General features: G+C 34.3%; 1 pseudogene; it reads right to left on the reverse strand.

Annotated features, from left to right (window-relative positions):
* Window positions 1–714: 714 nt before the first annotated feature.
* LOC8283681 lies at window positions 715–3,205 on the reverse strand (annotated as a pseudogene).
* Between the last annotated feature and the right edge of the window lie 4,806 nt (window positions 3,206–8,011).

The raw sequence follows: 8,011 nt of genomic DNA on the forward strand, positions 1-8,011 counted from the left end.
TATATAGCTATTTTTTATTAATTCCGACACATCTTGAGCACCAAGCAACATACTCATCTGAATATTCCAATTGTCATAGTTTGACTTGGTAAGTCGTGGCAGCGGAATCTGCCCCAATGATGTACTCCTAGAATTCATCTCGATGCTCTGATACCAATTTGATAAAGCCGGGTATTTTTATTGGAGGAAGAGAGTACACAAAAAATATAATACTTTCTATTAAATCTCTTACTTTATTTTCTTCTATCTCTCTTACATTCTTCACAGAATGCTGCCTCAATTTATAGACTATTAACATTGAAACAAACCCTTAAAATTCGTACCCAAAATTTAATTCTAAAACAGCTGTTCTTAACTCTGACCTTTAGTTACTAAAATAGTCATAACTTATTATACGAAACACTAAATGACATGAAACCTTCACCATTAAAAACTAAACTTAAAAACCTTTAACTTGACAGGTCATATCCCCATATTGAGCAATGTTTAGCCCTTCAACTTTGCTCATTAATTAGCCTCAAAAAACTGTTCACTGTGTAGTCCCGCCTTTAATATCAGACTTCAATATTGGATTAAGTTTATTTATAAAAAATTACAAGGATGAAATTGTAAATGCAAACTACCTTTTGGGCAGAATCGAAGCATAGATCCTCTGAACTAGCTTGCAGCTTGGGATGGTTTTGCAGCCTTAAAGTTAATTGTCCATGACTATGCTCAGTGATGAAGGCGGTGGATATGATGGTGCTTGGAAGTGATATGGCCATTATGCATGTGGAGGTGGTGATAGTCCATGGCACTACCAATTTCTGAAACTTTTACCATTTCCGGCCATCCTCTTAGCGGGTCTCGTGTCAGCTCTAGCAAAGACCCTCTTGCATAGTTTGCTTGAACCATTTTGTTATCCTTCTTCTATGAATCAAAACCATATTTTAAAACAAATATTAGCAGTTGCCTCAGTAATTATATCAGCTTCCAAGCCAATGGTTAAAAATGCTGAAGATATTACCTCAACTTTGAAAACATTTGAGACAAGGCCTCTAAAGCTAGTTACATTGGCATTTGTAACTTCTAACCCGAGACAATCCAAAGCCTCCATGAGTTTCATAAATCCTCTTGTCTTATGCTCATAAAATACCTTTACAAAGAACTCATTTCCATCTATTTGAGCTACTTCCACTTGGACCTATACAATTAATTCAATTCATCAACTCAAATTAATTTCCACATACAGAAAGCATATGTTATTACAGTTAAAATACCTCCATCTGCTGTCCCTTGTCATGACTGGTTTCTGGCTTACGATTAAGTTTGGAGCAACTAATTACTTCTGATGATCCCACAAAAAACCCATTAACAATACCACCATTCTGATTCAACATTTCTTGTGGGATGTTGTTATGGATGCCATTTTTAGCAACTTGACCATCATCTTAGTGCTCTTCAAGCTCATCTTTAAGTTCTTTAGCTTGCTTCTGCAACACCTTCACAAATTCAATTGCATCTCCAAGTATGGAAGCCTTATTTAGCTGATGAAATCAAGAAAAACAAATTTTGCACACATTAAATATAATACTCTAACAGAGACTTTTATGTAAAAGTAGTACATCAAGAAATGATAAATATGTATATTTACATTTGAAATTTTGGGAACCAAGGCCCTTAAATCATATAGCCTACCATTAAACCTTTTCCTTCTCCTTCTCTCTGCATCAATATTTTTGGCTGGTGGACCGCTTCCAGTTCTTCTCCTATACTTTATACTATTCTCATCGTCAATCTGATCACCGCAATTAGAGATCGAATCCGATCTCCTAATTTCCATTTTAATTGAGTCCTTGTCATTGTTAACCTACTCCTCTTTGTTTGTTGATGAGGATTCCATATACTTCATGTGCATGCTTTCTGAATTAGTATTTATCATCATGGTCTTGTGCAATGCAACAAGATTCCGCTTGATTTTGGAGCCCATTCGAAGAATTCTATCAAGCTCCTTGAAAGAAGATATGATCATTACTTTTAGTTTTGTTTTCCTGATCACTGCTGTAATTGAATTGCTCCAAAAAGTTCATTGGAGGACTACAAAGATGAATTCGATCAGCAAAGACTATTTTCCATTTTAATTGAGTCCTTGTCATTGTTAACCTACTCCTCTTTGTTTGTTGATGAGGATTCCATATACTTCATGTGCATGCTTTCTGAATTAGTATTTATCATCATGGTCTTGTGCAATGCAGCTGCATCTGCTTGATTTTGGAGCCCATTCGAAGAATTTACTAAAGCTCCTTGAAAGAAGATATGATCATTACTTTTAGTTTTGTTTTCCTGATCACTGCTGTAATTGAATTGCTCCAAAAAGTTCATTGGAGGACTACAAAGATGAATTCGATCAGCAAAGATATCGTATGGAAGATTCAAATTCTCTAAAACTGCTGCCGCTGCTGGAGCAACTGGTGCCTCCTGGAATTGATTATTATTGAAATTATCCTTTTCTTCATTGTTATGATCAGCGAAACTTGTATTAATGTTGGTTGAATTTATCATGGCTTCTTGCTCTATTAAAATGTTATATTGAGTTATTAAAAAATCTATAACATATTTATCTTCAGATACCTGTAAAAGTATTAAATGATTAAGCAATTAATAACTTTTCAAATTTATATTGTAGCAATCATGAGAAAATCATTCTCTTAGAATAAAAAAAAAGAACAATGCCACTCTAGTTTGGTCATGCAAATGGCAAGTAGAGATAAGAAGAAAACTAATTTACTTGTTTAGTAACAAATAATTCTAATAGTCCTCCAGGCACTGGTATCAAAGCCCTAGTTCCAACTGTTCCCTGCTAAAGTAAGCAGAATGAAAATTCGTATTTAGTCGCATATATAGATTTGAACTATTTGATGGTCTCCTTCCTCCTCAACTTATTAGAAAGGAATGAAATTATTACTCACTCCAACAACACTTAAATCCGAGTTATTAGAGAAGTTAATCCATCTAGGTTCATTTGATATCAAGGCCTGTGCAGGAATCCTATTTAAAAGAAACTCAAGTTATTAAAACTAAACTCTTTCGTCTGGTATAAAGAATGATATTACTGAGAAATGGATGAATGAAAAGATTTTAAGTACCCGAAGTCTAAAAATGTTGTAGAGAATAAGAAGAAGAAAGGATAAACACACTTGTATTGAATTGAAATTACAAAGAACATATATATAGACTTATTAGCTTAGTAGCTAAGAAGTCTTTTGGTAATCTACAACTCTTAAACATCCTACACTTAATGTATAAGTTACACACTTAATGAATATATATGTAATTTATATATTTAATAGGTTTTTAACTTCATAACTTAAACATTAAAGACTATACTCAATGATTATTAAATTAAGTTTAGTTTTTCAACACTCCTCCTTAAACTTAATTTCTGATCAAACCGAGTCTTGCTCTTAATCTGGCAAAATCTTCAAACTTTAATGCCTTTGTGAAAATATCAGCAAGTTGATCTTGTGACTTGACATACTTCAGCTCTACTTCCTTCTTACGAATACTTTCTCTGATGAAATGATATCTTGTGTCAATGTGCTTGCTCCTATCATGTAAAATATGATTCTTGCTCAATGCTATAGACGATTTATTATCAACAAAAATATCAATTAGTTCTTCATTTGGAATCAATAGCACCTTTAACACCTTTCTTAACCATGTGGCACATGACAAACACAAGCAGCACTAGCAACATACTCAGCTTCACAAGTTGAAAGAGTTATAATAGATTGCTTCTTTGAACTCCATGTAAAAGCAGTCTCTCCAATAGAAAACACAAAACCCGTTGTAGTCTTTCGATCATCAACATTATCTCCCCAATCACTATCACTATAGCCTACTAGACTGAAACTTTTTGAAGGTGAGTAAAACAAACCATAATCTGAAGTTCCTTTGACATATCTCAAAATTCTTTTACCAGCCTTCATGTGCGAATTTGTTGGTGCCTCCATATAGCGACTGATAAGTCCTACTCTATAAAGAATACTAGGTCTAGTACAAGTAAAGTATCTCAAGTTTCCAACAAGTTTTCGAAACAAAGTTGGATTCACCTTCTCAGTATCATCATATCTTGACAGCATTACTCCATATTCAACTAGTGTGCTGACAGGATGACATTGCTCCATGCCAAACTCCTTTAAGATCTTTCTTGCATAGCTCTTTTGAGAAACAAAAATGCCATCATCAGTTTATTTCACTTCGATTCCCAGATAATAAGACATCAGCCCTATATCTGTCATCTCAAATTTAGTAGCTATCTCCTTTTTGAATTCTTCAATCATTGCTGAATTATTTCATATAAAGATCAAATCATCAACATACAAACACACAACAAGAATATCACCATTCTCTTTCTTCTTAGCATAAAGAGAATATTCATGAGGACATTTCGGAAAATCTTTCTTCTTGAAATAATCATCAATCCTATTGTACTATGCCCTTGGTGCTTGCTTCAATCCATACAAAGCTTTCTTTAGTTTTAAAACTTTGTTTTCTTGCCCTCTAACAACATATCCGAAAGATTGTTGTAGATATACTTCTTCTTCTAAGTATCCATTCAAGAACGCTGATTTTACGTCCATTTGGAAAATTCTCCATCTTTTTTGTGCAGCCAAAGCAATGATTAAGTGAATTGTTTCCAATCGAGCGACTGGTGCAAAGACTTCATCATAGTCAATTCCATGTTTTTGGCTGAACCCTTTTGCAACAAGTCGAGCCTTGTATTTCTCGACATCTCCTTTTTCATTCTTCTTGATTTTATAAATCCATTTCACACCAAGAACTTGCTTGCCTTGGGGAAGATTTGCTAATTCCCAAGTGTCATTCTTTTGAATTGATTTTATTTCGTCATCCATGGCTACTCTCCATTTTTCTTTTTTCACCGCTTCTTCAAAATTCATTAGTTCAATATCTGCAAAAAGATAATAATGAACATAATCTGAAACTTCATCAGTGTTAGCATATATGTCCTACAGATTTCTCATCTTTATAGGCCTTTCAAATGAACTTGAAGGACTTGAATCTCCTTGAATACTTGTTGGAGTTCTTGGAGGTGTCAAGTTCTGTACATCATAAATAGAATGTTGAACATCTTGATCTGAATCATCAAAAATTGGAAGAAAATTATAATTTTCTAATTGATTCTCCCAATTCCATCCATCAGCTTCCTCAAACTTGACATCTCGACTCAGGATAATCTTCTTGCTTGTTGGATTGTACAACTTGTAGCCTTTAGACCTTGCATCATATTCAATAAAAATGAATTTTTCACTTTTGTCATCCAGCTTCATTTTGGTTTCATTTGCAACATGAACATAAGCAACACAACTAAAAACTCTAAGATGAGAAAGAGTTGGCTTTCTTCCACTCCATGCTTTCTGTGGTGTAGAGTTCTGCAAACTCCTTGTAGGACATCTGTTACACAGATATACAGCACATGCCACAGCTTTAGCCCAAAATTCTCTAGGCATTTGTTTGCTTTTCAACATGCTTCGAGTCATGTTAAGGATGGTTCTATTCTTGCGCTCCACAACACCATTCTGCTGAGGTGATCTTGGCACAGTCAACAATCTCTGGATGCCATGAGATTCACAAAAATCATTGAATTGATTTAAAGTGAATTCATCACCTCTATCAGTTCTCAATGCCTTTAAAGAACATTCACTCTCCTTTTCAACCAACAATTTGAACTTCTTGAATACTTCGAAAGATTCAGATTTCTGCTTCAAAAAATAAACCCATGTTTTGCAACTGAAATCATCAATAAACAGTAAGTAATATTTATTCTTACTAAAAGAAGTTGGATTAATTGGACCATATATATCAGCGTGGACAAGTTCAAGAGGCTTCGATGCTCTTGAAGATGATTCCTTCAGAAAACTGTGCCTGAATTGCTTTCCGTACATGCATCCTTCACACAGCTGATTAGGATGATCAATGAAAGGTAGACCATGAGCCATTCTCCCTTGAGCCAATTGCTTCAAGCTGTTGAAATTCAAATGTCCCAGCTTTTGATGCCAAAGCCAGGATGAATCAGATGCACTTGCCTTTAAGCACTTCATATAATCATACTGAAGTTTGAGAATAAACATTCTATTTTTTATCATCTCAACCTTAATAATCATATTACCTTTGTTGTCTTTCATCACCAATCCACCATTCTTCAAGTAGATCTCGAATTGTTTCTCCAAAAGTTGGCCTAAACTCAACACATTCACTTTCATTTCTGGAACATAATATACATCAGTAATGAACTGATGTGAGCCATTGTTGGCTTGAATCAAGATATCACCTTTGCCTTCGTAAACTATCTTTTTATCATCTGCAAATGAAATGCTACCATTATATAATTCATCAATGGTCACGAATAAATTTTTCTTACCTGTCACAGGTTGTTTGCCCATGTATCCAAGAACCATGATTCTTGATCTTTGCCTTCATTCCCATCAGATGAGAATAACAAAGTAGGTTGTTCATCTTCTTTACCTTTGGCACAAAATACTTTGTCTTCTTTAACAGCTCTATATCTGCATTCATCTGCATAATGACCATATTTCTCATAATTATAACATTGTACTTTACCTCTTTTATTCCAAGTACCTCTTCCACGTCCTCGTGATGATTGCCTTTGATTTGAATCTGAATAGTTTGAATTTCCACCAAATCTTCCTCTTCCTCTTCCTTTGAAATTACCTCGACCACGGCTATGAAATCTGCCGACTCTTCCTCTTCCTCTTTGTGATTCTTCATTTGCATTATCTTTTTCTTTCAAAGACAGTTTTGAGAAAAGAACTTGTGATTGAGGTTCTTTCTCCTTCATTTTTTCTTCACGTGCTTCTAATGATCCCAACAACTGATCAACAGTCATGGATTCTAAATCATTTTATTCTTCAATTGCCACAACAATATAATCAAACTTTGAATCTAAAGATCTCAAGATCTTTTCAATCATACGGACATCCTCCATTTTCTCGCCATATCTTCTCAATTGATTGACAATAGTCAAAACTCTAGTGAAATAATCTGAAATTATTTCAGAATTTTTCATCTTGAGAGATTCAAACTCTCCTCTCAAGGTTTGATGACGAACTTTAATAACCTTATCAACTCCTTTGAAAGAAGTTTCTAAGATCTGCCATGCTTCTCTAGCACTTGTAGCATTTGAAACTTTCTCAAACATACTCTCATCCAAACACATATGGATTAGAGTCCATGCTTGTTGATTTCTCTTTCTTGATTTCTGTAATGCTTCCTTCTGAATTTGAGGCAATTCATTCTCATCTTCAGATTGTTTTAATCCTTTTTCAACAATTTCCCATACATCTTGTGATCCTAGCAAGGCTTTCATATGAATACACCAATTATCGTAACTCTCTTTGGTGAGTTTTGGAAATTGAAAAGGAAATAAGCCATTGCTCATCATCTTTCTTCTCTCCTTTTTTTTACTCTCTTTTCACTTTTTTGTTGTTGCTCTGATACCACTTTGTTGTAAAGAATAAGAAGAAGAAAGGATAAAGACACTTGTATTGAATTGAAATTACAAAGAACATATATATAGACTTATTAGCTTAGTAGCCAAGAAGTCTTTTGGTAACCTACAACTCTTAAACATCCTAGCAACAAAGAGTTTGAAGTTTATTTTCTTTTCTCCAAGTTCAAAATAGTTGATGTATTTACCAAGCCATTTTCCTCAGCTCAGTTACTTTTTTTATGACCTTTGTTGAATGTTTGAGCTTCATCTTCAATGGCTTAGGGGTAGATGATTTTTTTGTTTTATTATCATTGATTGATAGATTGATTGATAGAGCATGCTTGCATCTTCTCTGCTTATATCTTTTGCTGAAATGACTTCTGATTCCTTCATTACTAGTCGATAAAGTGTGCCCACGTCTTGAGATCTGTACAAGCCTTCTGAAATGGTATCTGATTCTTTCTTCACCAATCAATACATCATTGCCCACGTCTTGTATGT

The sequence above is a fragment of the Ricinus communis genome, chromosome 8, assembly GCF_019578655.1.
Source record: "Ricinus communis isolate WT05 ecotype wild-type chromosome 8, ASM1957865v1, whole genome shotgun sequence".
Classification (NCBI taxonomy): domain Eukaryota; kingdom Viridiplantae; phylum Streptophyta; class Magnoliopsida; order Malpighiales; family Euphorbiaceae; genus Ricinus; species Ricinus communis.